Source organism: Chiloscyllium punctatum, chromosome 16 (genome assembly GCF_047496795.1).
Source record: "Chiloscyllium punctatum isolate Juve2018m chromosome 16, sChiPun1.3, whole genome shotgun sequence".
Taxonomy (NCBI): Eukaryota; Metazoa; Chordata; class Chondrichthyes; order Orectolobiformes; family Hemiscylliidae; genus Chiloscyllium; species Chiloscyllium punctatum.
The window spans coordinates 4,054,385-4,072,971 of NC_092754.1; the positions used below are offsets into that span (position 1 = coordinate 4,054,385).

The window sequence follows — 18,587 nt, forward strand, 5'->3', positions numbered from 1 at the left end:
CAGTGGTCTATCCCCATCGCGGCTTGGCGGCAGCTGCCCCAAGCTTCAGCACGTCCCTCAACACGTCGTCCTGGACCTTGGAATGTACCAGTCTGCAACACTCAGTCGGGGTCAACTCCTTCAGCTGGAAGATCAACAGGTTTCGGACTGCCCAGAGAGCGTCCTTCAGTTGATGATCCTCCAGGCACAGTTGATGTTCATCTCGGTGTGCGTCCCGGGGAACAGGCCGTAGAGCACGGAGTCCCGCGTCACGGCGCTGCTCAGGACGAACCTCGACAAACACCACTGCATTCCTCTCCAGACTTCTTCTGCGTAGGCACATTCCAGAAGGAGGTGTGTGACAGTCTCGTCCCCCCCGCAGCCGCTTTGAGGGCAGCGTGCGGTGTGGCTGAGAGTCCGGGCATGCATAAAGGATCTCACAGGCAGAGCCCTTCTCACCACCAGTCAAGCCATGTCATGGTGCTTGTTGGAAAGTTCTGGCAATGAGGCATTCTGCCAAATGGCTTTGACAGTCTGCTCAGGGAACCGCTCGATAGGATCTGCCCTCTCCTTTTCTTGAAGGGTCTCAAGGACACTACGTGCTGACCACTTCCTGATGGACTTGTGGTCAAAGGTGTTTTTCTTCATAAACTTCTCCACGAAGGACAGGTTATACGGGACGGTCCAACTACTCGGAGCGTTCCGCAGCAGCGAGGCCAGGCCCATCCTTCGCAACACCGTGGACAGGTAGAACCTCAGTACATAGTGACACTTGGTGTTTGTGTACTGGGGATCCACGCACAACTTGATGCAGCCACACACAAAGGTAGCCATCACGGTGAGGGTGGCATTGGGTGTATTTTTTTCCTCCATTGCCCAGATCTTTGTACAGCGAGTCCCTTCAGACCTGGTCCATCTTTGACCTCCATATAAACTGGAAGATGGCCTGGGAATAGGCTAGACCTGTGCCATGTATAATAGCAATGCCAGTGCCTCACACCTGATGACCAGGTTTTTTTTCCTGCGATGGAGAGCGACCGTAGCTTCCATCTGCCCAGTTTCTGCCTCACCTTGCTGATATGCTCCTCCCAAGACTTGGTGCACGCCCCAGCCCCCCCACTAACCAAATACCCAGCACCTTCAGGTGGTTGGTCCTGATGGTGAAGGGGATCGAGGATTGGTCGGCCCAGTTCCCGAAGAGCATGGCCTTGCTCTTGCCTCGGTTTACCTTGGCCCCGAGGCCCGTTTGAATTGGTCACATATACACATGAGTCTGCGCAAGGACAGCGGATCCGAGCAGAAAATGGCAACATCATCCACGTACAGGGAGGCCTTAACCTGCAGGCCCCTGCTGCCAGGAATAGTCACCGCTCTCAGGCTCGCATCCTTCCTGATGGACTCGGCAAATGGCTCTATGCAGCACACAAACAAGGCAGGAGAGAGTGGGCAGCCCTGCCTGACTCCAGATCTGACTGGGAAGCTATCTGATTCCCACCCATTGATTGAGACTGCACTGACAATGTTGATGTAGAGCAGTCTGATCCAATTGCAGATTCCCTCCCCAAAGCCCATTTTGGAGAGAACATCTCTCATATACCTGTGTGATATCCTGTCAAAGGCTTTCTCCTGGTCCAGGCTGATCTGGCAGGTGTCCAACCCTCTGTCCTGCACGTAGGCGATCGTATCCCTGAGGAGTGCGAGACTCTCAGCGATCTTCCTGCCCGGCACAGCACAGGTTTGGTTGGGGTGAATCACCGACCCCAGAGCAGACCTGACCCGGTTGGCGATTACCTTTGACAGAATTTTGTAATCCGCATTCAGCAGTGAGATTGGTCTCCAATTTTTGAGTTCCTCCCTCTCCCCCTTCCGCTTGTCGATGCGGGTGATGATGCCTTTCCTCATGGATTCACTCATGGTACCTGCCTGAAGCATACTGACATATATCTCCAGCAGGTCCTGGCCAATCAAGTCCCACAGAGCAGAATAGAGCTCGACCGGTAAGCCGTCGCTTCTGGGAGTTTTATTCTTTTCGAAGGACTTGAGGGCCTTGGTCAGCTCGTTCAGAGATAGCGGCTGGTCCAGCCTCTCGCGTGTTCTGTCGTCTAAGACCTCCGTGATAGAGGACAGGAACGACTGGGAGGCCGCGCTGTCAGTCGGTTTCGTGTCATACAGACTGGCATAGAAGGATTTACTGATCCTCATGACGTCAGCCTGAGATGATGGTGGGGGAGAGAGAGACATCCGGCAGCACAGCTGTCAGCGACGAGCCTTCTCTCGCCCTCGGAGCACATCACAATATTGTATACATTTCACAGTATAATGGTCCAGATATCAAGTCTTCGTTTGTGCAGCATGGTTTGTTTACAGAAAATATTACAGAGTCATTGTCAGTTTCAACAGCTACACAGAAGTCCATTACCACAATAATTGGTCGTGATCATTCTTCCTGAGAAGGAAGATTGTTTTCCATTACTGCAAATCTAAGATATTAATACTTGTATACAACCAGTCTCAGGTAGTTAACATTTCTATTAAAGGTGGTGGCTGGACTCAGACACTTCGGCAGGCAGTAGACATTACTGATGTGTATTCTTTCCCCCACCCACTTTAAACTGTGTTTTGTGTCTACTGAGCTGGTATCCTGTTGGCCTCAGGCAGTAGCTGTGTTTGCTTCGCTGTACTTTTCCATGTAATGGCTCAGCGGCCATCTTGTGTGCTAAGTGACCAACTTATGGCTCAGTGACCATCTTGTGTTTGTGTGCCCAATGTCAGCATGCCCCATGTCAACTCCCCCTTCAAAACAAAGAGGATTCATGAGAACAGAGTGGTGGATGTGATCTGTATGCACTTCTGCAAGACATTCGACAAAGTTTTTCATTGTTGACTGGTGAGCAAGGTTAGATCACATAGAATACAGGGAGAACTAGCCATTTGGGTGCATAACTGACTCGAAGGACCGTGAAATATTGGAAGAAATTAGAATCGTGAGTGAGGAGATACTAGAGGCTTAAGCAGAGTTATAAGTGGATAGATCTGCAGGTCCAGATGAGGTTTCTTTTTTATTTAATCATGGGACATGGGCTTTACTGGCTAGCCAGCATTTATTGCCCATCCCTAGTTACCCTTGAAAAAGTGATGGTGACCTGCCTTCTTGAACTGTTATGTTTAATCATTATTTATATGCTAAATATGTTGACATAACTTCCATGACTATGGTCAAGAGCTGCCAAATAGGCTTACTGTAGTCCAGGTATCTATTGGCCAGGGCAGATTTCTGTGCTGTAAGTATCTATTAATCTGAGTTTAGAATGTTGAAAATTAAAGTTTTATGAAGTTTGTAATTTAATGTTTGGAGGGCTTACTGGATTTCATAAGATTACATTTCACTGTTAAAGAGGAATTTGCTATCATGAGAATTTTGGGTTGGGGATTTCCAACATTCATTCCAAATTTATAATAGGAAAAGAGAAAGTAAACGTGAATCAAAATTTATTTTAGATTTGGACTTTTGTTTCCTTGCAGCAGAAACCATAAATTTTGTAAAAGTTGAAACTTTCAACATTCCAATCTCATAAATTCATAGACATCTAATCATCAAGTGAGGCCAATAAGTCATCTTTAGAGCTTTGACTGTAATTAGCGGCTTACTTTCATTATAGATTTCTTTATAGATTTTATCATCTTCGTTTCTTACTTTATTTCTTCCATTCACATTACCTATTTATAAATCCTCAGTAACGAGGGAGAAAATAAAGTGACCCAGAAGAAATGCTAACAAAACTAACTAATCTACATAAATCTACATAAATATCATAGAAATCCAAAAGGGCAGCATGGTGGCTCAGTGGTTAGCACTGCTGCCTCACAGCGCCAGGGCCTGGGTTCAATTCCTGTTTTGGGAAACTGTCTGTGTGGAGTTTGCACATTCTCCCCATGTCTGTGTAGGATTCCTCTGGGTGCTCCGGTTTCCTCTCTCAGTCCAAAGATGTGCAGGTTAGGTGAATTGGCCATGCTAAATTGCCCGTAGTGTTAGGTGTAGGGGAATGGGTCTGGGTGGGTTGCTCTTTGGAGGGTCGGTGTGGACTTGTTGGGCCGAAGGGCCTGTTTCCACACTGTAGGGAATCTAATCTAAACTAATCTAATCTAATATTTTGGCAGTGTTGACTTTGGAGGAGGAAATGACTGCAGCAATTCATGAAATGAAAAAATGCTGACAATTAATGGTTTTGGAAAGGCAGAAAGAAAGTTAAAATGAGGAACAAAATTTCAATCTGTCTCTTCTTCATTCTATGACAATGACATAAGTGGCTAAAGTTTGATTTTACATTACTCATTAACACCCAACGTTTGACCAATCAGCAGCCATCATATTTATAAATATTTGAGCATATTCACTAAAGTCCATACAGAATTAATGTTTTTTCAGGAAATAACAATTTTTGTGCAAGTATTATCATTCAATTAAATTAAAAATTCTGCTCCATTTGGATAAATGTCCCCAGGTCTAGCTCCACTCCTCCCTGTTAAGGTTGACACTAAACAGGATTACATCAAACAGCCATGCAAGATTCCAAACTTCTTTCTTACTTTGGCTTTCAAGCTGTCCATAACCAGAACTCTGTTATTCAGTGTCTGTTCTCTTCAACTGAGTTGCACCTGTAATTTGGAAATGAGATTATAATGATTTGCATTGTAGGCTTTTAAATTTTTGTGACCGGAATAAATTTAAAAGAAAAAGGTGAAACTAAATGTAGCTAAACGAGAAATCAATACTGATGTAATTTAAGTGAAAGTATAAAGTGGAGCCTTTGAGAAGAATCTTAACCCAAAGACAGAGTGGTGGATGGAAAGATGGAAACATTTTAAATTGTCAAACCTGAACCCCAACACACATCCAATCTGCTCACTTCCAGTTTTAATGGAGGCTGAAACGGGAGAGTGACTGTTTGTGACCAATACCGCCCTCACAAGCTCAATCATTGAAATAATGTCCTCCAAGTCTGACAAGCTTATCCCTGTAATGTTCTGACATGTTCCTCTCCTCTCAACATCCCCATCTTATTGTCAGGAGGTGACTGATATCCAGTATTGTTCTGTCGATTTAAATGAATTTGCTTGTCTAATTCCTGTGAAGTATCTAGAATTGTGGTGTCAGGATCTCAAGTGCTTGACAAGAATTGGGGTTATTTCCTCTTTTTTCTTCTTAGTACAGGTTGAGAAATGAACATAGTCTGGTTTTTTAAAATCATCTTGTGACAGATTACATCCCAGCTGAACAGAAATGTAAGTAAGACTCACTTCTGAAGTTCAGAGTCAGAGACTTGTACGTTCAATTTCCCATCAATGTCATGTGAACAAATTAATTGGATCATTCGATTTATATTTTTGTGACTGTACTCTGTATAACTTGACTGTTGCGTTTATCTACATTTCAACAGTTATTGCCCATGGGAAACACCGTGACAATGTTATTTAAAGGAAACTTCTTTCTGTTGACTGTTCACTTTTGCAAACATACAGCTCTATCCAAACGTATCGAACCAACATAACAGTTTATTTGAGCTCAGGAATTCAATCTGGACCAGAAATAAAGTCTTGGTAACTTGTTGACTGGAACTTCAAACAAATTAAAATTCCAAGGGAAATGTAACTTCCAAATGAATAGTTATTTTGTGTAAAAATACCACATATTTACAGCTTGCATTTGGGACTATTTCATATTTGAACATAGTTTATGAGAAAAACATTAAATAATTATTTTACTTCCACGGACTTTTTTTCTTTTTAAAAGATAGGATCTGCTTGGGAATTGCATTTCAAGAGATCTGATTGGGCCTTGGAATAGCCCTACTTCCCAGCAATCAGTCTATCCTTCAAAGGATCGGTGGCATTCAACTTTGGGAGCCACCAATCCGATATCCTTTTCAGTAGGTACATCCATTGTGAGGGTATGGAATATTTGTCGTCTGACTATGGCACAGAACTGTTGGCCACACATGCCATTTTTCGCTGCTTTTATTGTTTGTTCCCTAATGCAAACTTTTAACTTTGTGTCCAGTGATTTTACTGCATTGTTTACTGTATCTGTGACATGACATGAGTGGGTTTGTGGGATTGTTTGGTAATCCTGGCTCTGTCACGTCTGGCAACTCAACCTCAAACTGCTGACAAAGCAGTAGAATTTCAGGTAAAGTTTCCATTTGCCTGGTGCAGAATGCACACCTTCTGTCACGTCAAACATGGTTCAGTTCTCATCTCTATATGAAAGTAAATTTTTGTAAAACTTCAGGCTGAACCTGCCATGCAGTACAGAGGTTATGCTGTATCTCATTATTGAATGAGATACATCAAGGCACCTTTTGTCCTTTGATAGATGTAAAAAGTCCCATCACCATTTTGAAGAGGAGTTCAGAGGTTCTGCCTCGTGTCCTGGTCAACACTTATCGCTGAATCAACATTGGAAAATTAACAGATTTCAAATTGTAGAAGCTTGCCTTTTAGCGATGTCCCACTTTCTGCCTTATAACAGTGACAACATTTCAAAGCTACTTTTTCAGCAATGAGGTCATGAATATGAATGCAAGTGTTTTTTTTCTTGGGGACATCCTACTTAGCTAAGTGTCAGTCTCTGCCTAAAAGATAAATGTTAAATTTGGAGGAGCATGTGCATTTGGGAGTGGGGTGGATGAACTGGTTTAAATTGGAGAAATTGGCCTACTGAAGCCAGTTCCAAACCTACTTGCATGAACAGCATATCAGGCACAGTGTGAACAATTACATTCTGAAAAGGGGTCATACTGGACTCAAAATGTTATCTTCTGTTTCTCTCCATGGATGCTGCCAGACCTGCTGAGTTTCTCCAGGACTTCTGTTTTTGTTAGGAGAGATTGACATTTCAATGTATTACTTTCTCATTTGCAATGGTGGAGTGAGGGGTGACCTTATTAAAATGTGTTAAATCATGAGGAGCATAGATAAGGTGAATGACCAGGGTCTTTTCCCTCAGGTTAGAGAATTCAAACTAGGGAGGAGGGGCAACATTTTTTGACACAGCAAATGGTTCATATATGAAACAAACTGCCGGAGAAACTGGTGGATACAGGTACAGTTAGAATGGTTAAAACACATTTGGATAAACTCATGAATTGGAAAGATTTAGAGGGATTTGGGCGAAGTGCAAGCAGGTGGGACTCTTTTAGTTTGAGAACATGGCTGGCATGGACTGGTGGGACCGAAGAGTCTGATGTATGGCTCTTAAGAGTTGTGTTGGGAAAGAAAAATGAGATCCTGGTAAGCTCAAACAGTGTTCTCTTACAAGATCAAATGTACTTCTACAAAGTATTACAAGTTTTAACCGCAGAGTATACGTCAACCAATGTGAAAAGAAGTTCCATAATAAACAGTGTTTGGTACTTAAATTTGATGTGGAGGAGCCATCAGGACAGAATTTGGTCTTTTCTTAGATTGCTTAATAATGCATCTGTGATGTGGAGATGTCAGTGTTGGACTAGGATGGACAAAGTCAGAAGTCACACCACACCAGGTTATAGTCCAACAGGTTTATTTGAAATCACAAGCTATTGGAGCAGCACTTTGAATGTTTGTGATTTCAAACAAACCTGTTGGACTATAACCTCATGTCATGTGACTTCTGAATAATTATCAGGTTGAACTTTTTTTTTGTTAGCTCGTTTCCTGATGCAACAAATCACTAACTTTTCGGGAGCAAGATTTAAAACTAAGATACTAAAGATACTCTGCTTTCTCTCCACAGATGCTGCCAGATATGCTGAGTTTCTCCAGCGATTTCTGTTTTTGTTTTAGATTTCCAGCATCTGTAGTTGATTGTTTTAAGCAAATTCAAAATGCAGCCTTCACCAGTTTCTTCTTTCAAGGTCAATTGACGCACCATAATTTGTTCACAAGATAATACATTTCCTACAGTATTCGCTGTGGAGAAGTAGTGTTTTTTATATTTGTTCAGTGGTTGTGTGAATTGCTAGTGAGGCAGCGTTTATTGCGCCTCCTTAATTACCCTGGAGAAGGTGTGATGAGATAAGCTGTTTTCGGAACTGCTGCAGGACCTGAGGTGTAGATTCATGCACAGTACTGTTTAAACTGAGTTCCTGGATTTTGAACAGGAACACAGTTGTCTCTTGCATAGCATTGAGCTGAGTGCTCTGATAATCCAGGCCCTTGTAAAAATGTACTAAGTTCATTCACTGCAGCCTTTGACCCCCCCACCACCCCGAATCAGCCTGAATACATACTTGGACAGTTTCTGTTGCAATCTGTACTTTTTAATTCTTGCTCAATCCTGCTGGAATAGCAGTGCAGCCAGCCCTGTTTACTTAAACACAGATGTTTGATTCCCAAGGGGTTATGATGCATACCAATCCCATCATGCATTGCCATATTAGTCCGCCAGTTCTGATGATCAGATGATTCTTGCTGCTTGTTCTTAACTTCCTCCAAGTGTATAATATTATTTCTTAAATGATTTAATAAGAACTTGCATTTATATAACACCTCAAAGGTAATGAAACATCCCAAGGCACTTTGAATGTTACCAGATCAAGATTTTACATAAAGAGCCTTTGGAACAGATGACTGAGATCTGAATCAAGGAAATGGGTTTGCAAGAATGATGTAAAACATTTTGGAGTTTTATTCTCTTGTTCTATTTTAGTAATTGTCCCATGATTTGTACATAGTGCGAAGAGGAATTTCATGATATTTCTACTAAAGTTATCATGTACTAGTTGGCTTTCTGTGCTGTCAATCCAGCCTATCTCCAGTCTCTCCTCATACCTGACCCTGACATTCATTCTGACTCATCATTAATCTGCATTGCCCAGAAACTGCACCATGGGAGTCAATAAATTAATAAAATTAGTTTTTGGATGTATTTACCATTTTTGTATCTTTTGTTTTGTAAGGAAGTCCTAAACTTCTGCAAGAAAATACATTGGAAGTGACTGAAATTACAGTCATAGAGTTGAAGAGGTCTTACAGCATAGAAAAAACCCTTCTGCTCAGGACGACAGTCAAAAACAACCACGTAACAATTCTAATCCCATTTTCCAGAACCTGTCCTATAGCCTTGGCATTGCAAGTGCTCATCTAAACAGTTAGATTAGATTAGATTACTTACAGAGTGGAAACAGGCCCTTCGGCCCAACAAGTCCACACCGCCCCGCCGAAGCGCAACCCACCCATACCCCTACATTTACCCCTTACCTAACACTACGGGCAATTTAGATTGGCCAATTCACCTGGCCTGCACATCTTTGGACTGTGGGAGGAAACCGGAACACCCGGTGGAAACCCACGCAGACACGGGGAGAATGTGCAAACTCCACACAGACAGTTGCCTGAGGTGGGAATTGAACCCAGGTCTCTGGCGCTGTGAGGCAGCAGTGCTAACCACTGTGCCACCGTGCCGCCCTTGGGTGTTGTGAGAGTTTCAGCCTCCACACCCTTATAGGCATTGTGTTTCAGATTTCCATCATCATCTGGAGAGAAACACTTTTCCTCACATCCCCTGTAAATCTTCTGCCCTTTACCTTAAAGCTGCGCCCCCTTCCACAGATCCCTCCACCAAAGGGGAAAGGTCTCGATGTTTACAATTTCTATGTGCCCCATAATTTGATATATCTCAATTATGTCCCCTCCCTCCTCAATGTTTTCTGTTGCAAGGCAAAAAAAATCCTATCCAATCTCTCTCCACAACTGAAACTTTCCAGCCCGGCAACAACTTGTTGAATTTCTTCTCCAGTGCTATCACATCCCTCACATAAAATGTGGATTCCAGAATAGCCCATAACAGTGTAGCTGTGGCCAAATGGACATTTAATACAGTTCCATCATTACCCCCCTGCTTTTAAATTCTGTATCTCAGCTAATAAAGCGAACTATCCCATGTCTTCTTAACCATTTTATCTACCTGTTTCACTCCTTTAAGAGACTGGTGCACACCAAGCTCCCTCTGAAAGGAGAATGTGAAGACTGGCGATCAGAGTCAAAAAGCATGGTGCTAGAAAAGCACAGCCGATCAGACAGCAGATTCTGAAGAGCATAAGGTCTTCTGACATTCCTGAAGAAGAGCTTTTGCTCAAAACATTGACTCTCCTGCTCCTCAGATGCTGCCTGACCAGCTGTGTTTTTCCAGCACCACACTTTTTGACTCTGAAGCTTCCTCTGATTCTTGGTGCTTCCCAGCATCCTACTGTTCATCATATATTCCCTTGCATGTTTGTCCTGCCCAAGTGCATCACTTCACATTTATCTAGATTGAATTGAATTTGTCACTAATCAGTCCATCTGACCAGCGCAACTATATCCTCCTGTAATCAAAGGCTACCCTCCTCACTATTTGCCACTACCCAATATTCATATTGTCCACAAACTAATCAACCCTTCTACATTCAAATCTAAATCATTTATATATATATTGTAAACAGCAACTGCCTCAACACTGATTCCCGTGAAACACCACTAGACAAAAGGCTTCCAGTCACAAAAATATCCCCAACCATTAACCCCTGCTTCCTGCCACTCGACCAATTCTGGATCCAATTTTCCAACTCTCCTTGGACATTGTGAGCTATCAGTCTCCAGTGTGGTTGCCCTGCTATAGGATTTATTAAATTGGAAAGAGTTCAGAAAAGATTTAGCAGGATATTGCCAGCAGATGGAGGGTTCGAGTTATAGAAATGGCTGGGACTTCTTTCACTGGATTGTAGGAGGTTGAGGGATGACCTTACAGAGGTTTAGAAAATCATGAGGGCATAGATAACGTGAATAGCAAAGGGTCTTTTCCCTGGAGGTGGTGGGGTGTGGCAGATATCAAAAGTAGGAGGCATACTTTTCAAGTGAGAGGATAAAGATTAAACAGGACATGAGAGACAACTTTTTTTTTAAACAGTGATGTGTGTCTGGAATGAACTGTCAGAGGAAGTGGTGGATCCAGGTACAGTTACAACATTTAAAAGACATTTGGATAAGTACAAATGATTTAGGGTTTAGGGGGATAAATTACTGCAGATGCTGGAATCTGTACAGAAAACAAATGCTGGAGATCACTGTGGGTCAGACAGCATCCATGGAGAGAGAGAGAGAGCAAGCAAATGTTTTGCGTCTAGATGACTCTTCATCAGAGGTTTGGGGTATATGGCCCAAACGCAGGTAGATGGGACTAGTTTAGTTTGGTAACATGGTTGGTGTGGACAGATTTGACTGAAGGGTCTGTTTCTGTGCTGTATGACTCTATATGGGTCTTCATCAAAATTGATGGGGATTTTTCTAGAATCAGTGGAAATTAATGTTCTTCATTTCAGTCAATATTCTATAATGAACAGTAATTTATATTTAGACATGATTCACTTAAATCTTTTTTATTATTTTCTGTTTCACCTTTGATTTGTAAATTATATGTTGTGATTCATTTGAGTGGCACGGTGACACAGTGGTTAGCACTGCTGCCTCACAGCGCCAGAGACCCAGGTTCAATTCCTGCCTCAGGCGACTGTCTGTGTGGAGTTTGCACATTCCCCCCGTGTCTGCGTGGGTTTCCTCTGGGTGCTCCAGTTTCCTCCCACAGTCCAAAAATGTGCAGGTCAGGTGAATTGGCCATGCTTAAATTGCCTGTAGTGTTAGGTGCAGGGGTAAATGTAGGGAAATGGGTCTGGGAGGGTTGCGCTTCGGTGTGGACTTGTTGGGCCGAAGGACCTGTTTCCACGCTGTAAGTAATCTAATCTTAATCCTTCAGGCAGAAGAAAACAAAAGCATTCATTGTGGTAGTCTCTGTTTGTCTGTCCCAGCTGTGGGAGTGTCATCCTCTTATGGATCGTCCTCTACACCCACAATAGAGAAGTGATATATACCCGAGGCACGGTCTATAATCTCCCATGACAGATGGGTGCTGCTTGTTAGCAACAAGTGGGATTTCATGGAATCTTTTTGAATTGATGTCCAAGTGCCTGAATCTAACAAGGGCACAACAGTGAATTGAAACAGTGCTCTCAGAATATTCAAATTGATGACAGTTAGTTTTGAATTGTGTTTGAACTATTGAACCTCCAAGATTGAGCAAATATCTTCCAAAGCCAGTCAAGGTTCAGTAATATTGGATATGCTGTAACAACGGTTTCCTCATAGACTCTTTACATCTTTTCTATCCAGAGATTTATTTTCATCTGTTTGTGTCAATTAACAAACTTGAATAATTTAGGAAAAAGGGCAAGAGAAGAAAACAAACTTTCGACTTTCTGTTTATGAAGATATTCTGGGGTGTGTTAGCCTTTCTGTCCTCCAAGTACTCTGGGCAAAATGCAATATCCCCACTGTCCTATGGGAACTTCATGCTCTTGACTGCTGAAACTGGAGAAGCAGCAACCAGGAAGGTGCCAATCATTTCAAGCATTTGTGACAGGTGTAGATCCAGTATTTTACTGTTTAGCCACCTCAGCACCCACAACTCTGGAGTGGAAAAGTGGTCTGAAAGAGGAGAAATTGTATTCCCATCCCCAATGTCTGTGATTTAACCATTGCAGTTGGATGGTTACTGCCATTCTCCCCAAACCAGGAATGTGCTGTACAATTGATCAAGAAGTTGTCCTCAAAAGTCACATTTTCTGCCCTCTAATGTGAGATATCAGTCTTCATGTAACTCCATCCTGCTCAGCTGGAGATAAGGATCTAATTGGTGTGAAACCCAAAACTGCATCTGGTTCTGCTCAGTGGGGTTTTAATACGTTTTTATTCCCATTTCTTTTAGTTCTCCCTGGACAACATGCCCTAAGCATCTTTCTATTGCTTCACCTGGTGTTATTTCAAAATATGTTTAGCTTGTCGCTCTGCCTGGAATTCCCCATTCAAGTGATGAATTATTTTCCAATGATGTGGGAGGAACTATTCTCGCAGGCCTCCCACTCAGTGTGGGGCTGGACTGGAGGACAGGGAGATGCGTGGTAGAGTCTGGGGTGACACCTTGTGAAGAAACTGGGCCTACCAATCACAAAACCCCATGACGTACCTGAGATGGGGAATTAATAAGGCGGGGATGATTTTCTTGTAACAATGTCTGTGCTCTGAATGCAAATATACTGTCATTGAATCACTAAACGTTTGCTATGCAAAGTGATCTGCAACTAATTGGTCAGATCTTTGTTCACAGCTGTAAAACACATCCAGAAACATAATTTATGCAAATTTTAGTTTTGCTTAATGTTCATAATCTCATTTACTTTAACTCCAATGAATAGGAGGTTCCACAAGAGTATGTAATATATCAGATACTGACTGTACTACTTCATTTTACAAAGGTCAGTTTGTATGAAAATGGTGATATCATTTGTTTTGTACCGAGTAGTTGGACCGTTCCGTATCACCTGTCCTTCGTGGAGAAATTTGAGGAAAAACACCTTTGGCCACAAGTCCATCAGGAAGTGGTCAGCACGTAGCGTCCTTGAGACCCTTCGGGAAAAGGAGAGGGCGGATCCTGTCGAGTGGTTCCCTGAGCAGACTGTCAAAGCCATTTAGCAGAATGCCTCATCGCCAGAACTTTCCAACAAGCACCAAGACGTGGCTTGGCTGGTGGTGAGAAGGGCTCTGCCTGTGAGATCCTTTATGCACGCCCGGACTCTCTGCCGCACCGCACGCTGCCCTCGAAGTGGCTGCGGGGGGGACGAGACTGTCACACACCTCCTTCTGGAATGTGCCTATGCAGAGGAAGTCTGGAGAGGAATGCAGTGGTGTTTGTCGAGGTTCGTCCCGAGCAGCGCCGTGACGCGGGACTCCGTGCTCTACGGCCTGTTGCCCGGGACTCACACCGAGACGAACATTAACTGCGCCTGGAGGATCATCAACTCGGTGAAGGACGCTCTCTGGGCGGTCCGAAACCTGTTGATCTTCCAGCTGAAGGAGTTGACCCCGACCGAGTGTTGTAGACTGGCACATTCCAAGGTCCAAGACTACGTGTTGAGGGACGCGCTGAAGGTTGGGGCAGCTGCCGCCAAGGCGCGGTGGGGAAAGACCACCGTGTAAGATCGGCCTGCCTAAAGAAGAACAGGGGGCCCATGCGGATGTTTTTTTGGGCTCTGCTGATGCCTCAGCCAAATATATGTACAAGACTGAAAAATGCACAGGCCTGTATATGACAAGGATAAATTCGAATCTGTGTTTGTAAATGTGGACATATGTATGGCATGATCAAATGTACAGACCATCAAATCATTTTATGAATAAAGTATATTTTTGAAATAAAAAAAAGTTATAATTTGTTCTGTATTAAGTGAGTTTTGTCCATTGGGTTTTTAAACTGGTTTCTTTGTAAACACAAGGGTCACTGACAGATTTCAGAGATAAACTTTAAAAATAAGTCACAATGGACCCACACTCTTGTGAGAGAGAAAAAGTGTGGGGGGGGGGGGGGGGGTGGAACAAGGGAGAGAGAGCTGATGAGTTTAACCTGAAAGTCATTGTGCTTCAGACAAAGGACAACACTGAGAAAGCAGGACCTTCATGATGATCTCATCCAGTACACGGATTGAACTGATAATAGGCTTGTGTCACTCTAAAACTCAAGCAAGTCACCCAGCCAACTGAGCTAACCAACCATTCAGAAATAGAGTACAAGCTGGATATCAAAAAGTCTCTAAAGCAGGTTTAACCAGTATCTGTGATAACCATCTTACTTTTCTGTTTAGTTTAGAAATGAGAGGCAATTTTGGCAAAACAGACTTCAAAACAGTTGCACACAAAAGTTTCCTTTATATCTTTAAAAGAAGTGCAGTCATAAAGTCAGAGAGTGAGAATGTTCAACTTGCCTGAGTGGAAGTGAACTGACACAGTTCAGAAAGCAGTACTTAGCCGCAGTCACAGAGAAGTATCTTATGATTAATTTGATTAGGGGGTTTCCAATGTGGAGTCAAGTTTCTGTTTTCACTTTGTATACTGACAAAGGTCAAGAACTTCACAATACAGCTTTGAGTTGAAGTGAGAAATAAATTCTCAGTAACAATCTCTGTATTCTGCAAGAGTTTATAGAAAATGAAATGACATTGGCAAAACTTTGAAAAGGAGATGTGGTTTTTGGGCTGAAAAGCTGTTGATTTGGTACGAGTGTGTGAGTTTGTGTAACACTCTGGCGGTAACTTCTTTAAACCTGTGGGCACAAAGCTGTAGTTTCAGTACTTCTGGGATCAATTGCCTTTTCTTTTATTTGGCCTCAGGTGAGGGCTGGAGGATTCTCAAGAAGCTGACTACAGGATCCATTCCTGCTCTCAACAAACAAGGGTCCTTCTTGGTCTTAGGGAGAACTGGGCTAAATTCCCAGTTTCCTCAGGAAGTCTTCCTGTTTGAATTCAGTCCCAAGGAATGCGAAAGAGTGAGTGAGAGAGCAATGTTGCAATGTTGGTGGAATTTTTGAATTAAGGAAATCAGAAACTGATTCTGGTGAATTAACCTACACATTATGGGTTGTTTCAGATTAGATGATTGGTGAGTCATTACTATTGGGTTGAGAAGTGTAAGAGGAGGAGATCAGGTCAACCTAAAGGCAGATAGACACTGATGTGTCATACAATGTCACGCACGACCTTTATAGACTTGTGCAAAGTGGCTCAACATGGTGATTCCAAAATGAACCTTATTTTAAAATAAGACCGTTACTATATGATGGAACTGTACTTGTACCCTCTTAGTCTTCTTCTTTCCAATGAGAACAGACCCAAAGCTCACAGCCTTTTCTCATAAGACCTCCACTCCAGGCAACATTCTGATAAATTTCTTCTGCACCTTTTCCAATGCTTCCACTTCCTTCTTGTAATGGGGCAACCAGAACTGTACACAATATTCCAAGTGAGATCGCACTAGCATTTTGTACAGTTGCAGCATGATATCACCAGATCACAATCCCTCTACCAATAAAACCTAACACATCGGATGCCTTAACAGCACTATCAGCCTAGGTGGCAATTTTCCGGGATCAATGTACATAGATCCGTAAGATCCCTCTGCACATCCACACTACCAAGAATCTTTCCATTGACCCAATATTCGGCCTTCCTGTTGTTATTCTTCCCAAAGTGAATCACCTCACATTTATCTGCATTAAACTCCATTTGCCGCCTCTCAGCCCAACTCTGCAGTTAATCCAAGTCCCCTGGCAGCACTGCCCATCACACCACTGATGATTTAGAGGTAGGGACACTACCATTGTGCTACTAAAGCCCCAAAAAGCACAGCTATTTTTCCTTTCGTAAATACTGTATCCAGAACTGCTCTTAGACATAACTGAACTGGGTTCTCCCCCATTGCCAAATCCCTGGTGCTTTTTTTCTATTAACCCCCCACCAGTAAATTGCTGTTGTTTCCAATTGAATAACTCACGTGCAAAGTTTGGGAGAAGATTTGTAGCTTGGGTGCTCGTTGTTGTGGTTGTGTTCGCCGAGCTGGGAATTTGTGTTGCAAATGTTTCGTCCCCTATCTAGGTGACATCCTCAGTGCTTGGGACCCTCCTGTGAAGCGCTTCTGTGATGTTTCCTCCAGCATTTATAGTGGCCTGTCTCTGCCGCTTCCGGTTGTCAGTTCCAGCTGTACGCTGTAGTGGCCGGTATATTGGGTCACGTGCAAAGCCTGTTAAGGGCAAGAACCCAGCTCTTAAATATAATCTCCAAGGAGTATTGTCCAGATTAAATAAACTCAGGAGTGGTTCTGTTTGAAAAATACCTTCATTTCTAACACGGACATCTCTCATTGACACCTTCTCACCCTCTCTACCTCCATCCACTTGCTGTCTCCCTCACACTTGCTTACTGTTTCAGTCATTTACACACTCGCTGGCGAATTGACCATGCTAAAATTGCCCGTAGTGTTAGATGAAGGGGTAAATATAGGGGAATGGGTCTGGGTGGGTTACGCTTTGGTGGGTCGGTGTGGACTTGTTTGGCCGAAGGGCCACACTGTAAGTAATCTAATCTAATCTAATCGCTTGTTTTGCAGTTAATTTATTATTGTTGCATGTACCTAAATACAGTGGAAAGTTTTGTTTTGTATGCAGTACAGGCAGACCATAACATACAAGGACACAAAGATCTTGGTTGATTGAACAAATTGAGGAATACAAAGTTCATACTTTAAAAGAAAATCACACAACACTAGGTTATAGTCCAACAGGTTTAATTGGAAGCACAAGCTTTTGGAGCTCTGCTCCTTCATCAGGTAGTTGTGGAGGTCAAACGTTCATACTGATATTCATAAGTGTATTCCATGTTTTCACTTTCTCTTTGTACTTCACTCTCTTGCCCACTTCTTCTCTCTCACACTCTCTAACCCCTTTCTAAAAGCACTAACATCTTCCCTGTATCTGTTTCCAGGATCTGTAAGTGGGACAACCCCACTGCACTGAACCTTGGTACCTGACTGATATTCAGTTTGCTCAGGGCACAGTGGGTGTGTGTAGAAGGAATTCCAGTTTATGAAGCCACTTAAAACCATAAGAACTGCCTCTATTTCCCCTTATTTAACCTTAACATCAAGCTGCCTGAGAAAATGAACTTGTAGTAAAAACTCAGTACAGCCAGATCTTTCTCTATTCCTGCACTTACCTATCTGGGGACCTCTCCATGCCTTGCTCCCACTCACAGAGAAATTCAAGATCTTCAAGACAGAACAGAGAACAAACCATCAACAGTGAGCACTGCACAAGGCTGAACATGATGACCAACAGAGAAACGGCTGGAAATCGAATTGACAGGGGGCCTTCCTGGACTACAGTTCACAGAATAAAGCGCTGTACTCTTGAAAGCTTACGATTTCAAATAAACTTGTTGGACTATAACCTGGTGTTGTCTGACTTCTGACTTTGTCCACCCCCGTGCAACACCGGCACCTCTACATCAGAATTACCACAACAGCGAAAGAAACTATTGGTCTCATCGTGTCTGCACCGACTCTCGGAGTAAGCAATTCACTTAATATTAACAAAGCACTTAACGACTCCTGTCCTCCCCCGTAACTGAAAGGAACATTTACTTACTTGATAAAAACAGGATAACAAAAAGAAGTGGCTTCTCCAGCTCCTGAAACTGCTCGATTGCTGTTTTTCCAGCCTCCTGCTTGACTGTCCCATCACCCTGCACATTGTTCATTTTCAGATAACAGTGTAATTCTCTAATGAAAACGTTGATTAAATCTGCTTCCACCATCGTCGGAGGCAGCCAATCGCTACTTCGTTCTTGACAGACTGACAGAATCTGTTGAGGTAAAAACAATGACTGCAGATGCTGGAATGTGTTGAGAGTCGAGTCGGAACTGGATTTATTACTGTATTTTTAAACTACAAGGTAGAAGCAGAAGGGAAATACTTTGTTCGTTTCTACTTCCCACCCATGAGAGATCTGGTGTACTTTTTGTGGTTTTTGTCTTATGTTCAGATGTTCAGGATTGGGTGTGATCAGTATCTACTGAATACAGCTTTGCTCAGCTTTTAACTGAATGTTTTCATTTCCCCTTCCCCACCTCACCCCATCTTTAACCTTCCAGCTCAGCACTGACCTCATGACCTGTCCTACCTGCCTATCTTCCCTCCCACCTATCCACTCCAC

At 43.0% G+C, this 18,587-nt stretch overlaps 1 protein-coding gene across 1 annotated transcript in view; it reads right to left on the reverse strand.

The window, feature by feature from the left end:
- LOC140486911 (tumor necrosis factor receptor superfamily member 5-like) overlaps window positions 1–18,210 on the reverse strand; it is a 102,560-nt gene extending 84,350 nt beyond the window's left edge. Inside the window, exons 1-3 of the mRNA XM_072586043.1 lie at window positions 18,020–18,210; window positions 16,372–16,617; window positions 4,567–4,635 (exon numbers count right to left, since the gene is read on the reverse strand). The gene's annotated coding sequence lies outside the window, so the exon portion shown is untranslated. The remainder of the gene's footprint in view (window positions 1–4,566; window positions 4,636–16,371; window positions 16,618–18,019) is intronic.
- Between the last annotated feature and the right edge of the window lie 377 nt (window positions 18,211–18,587).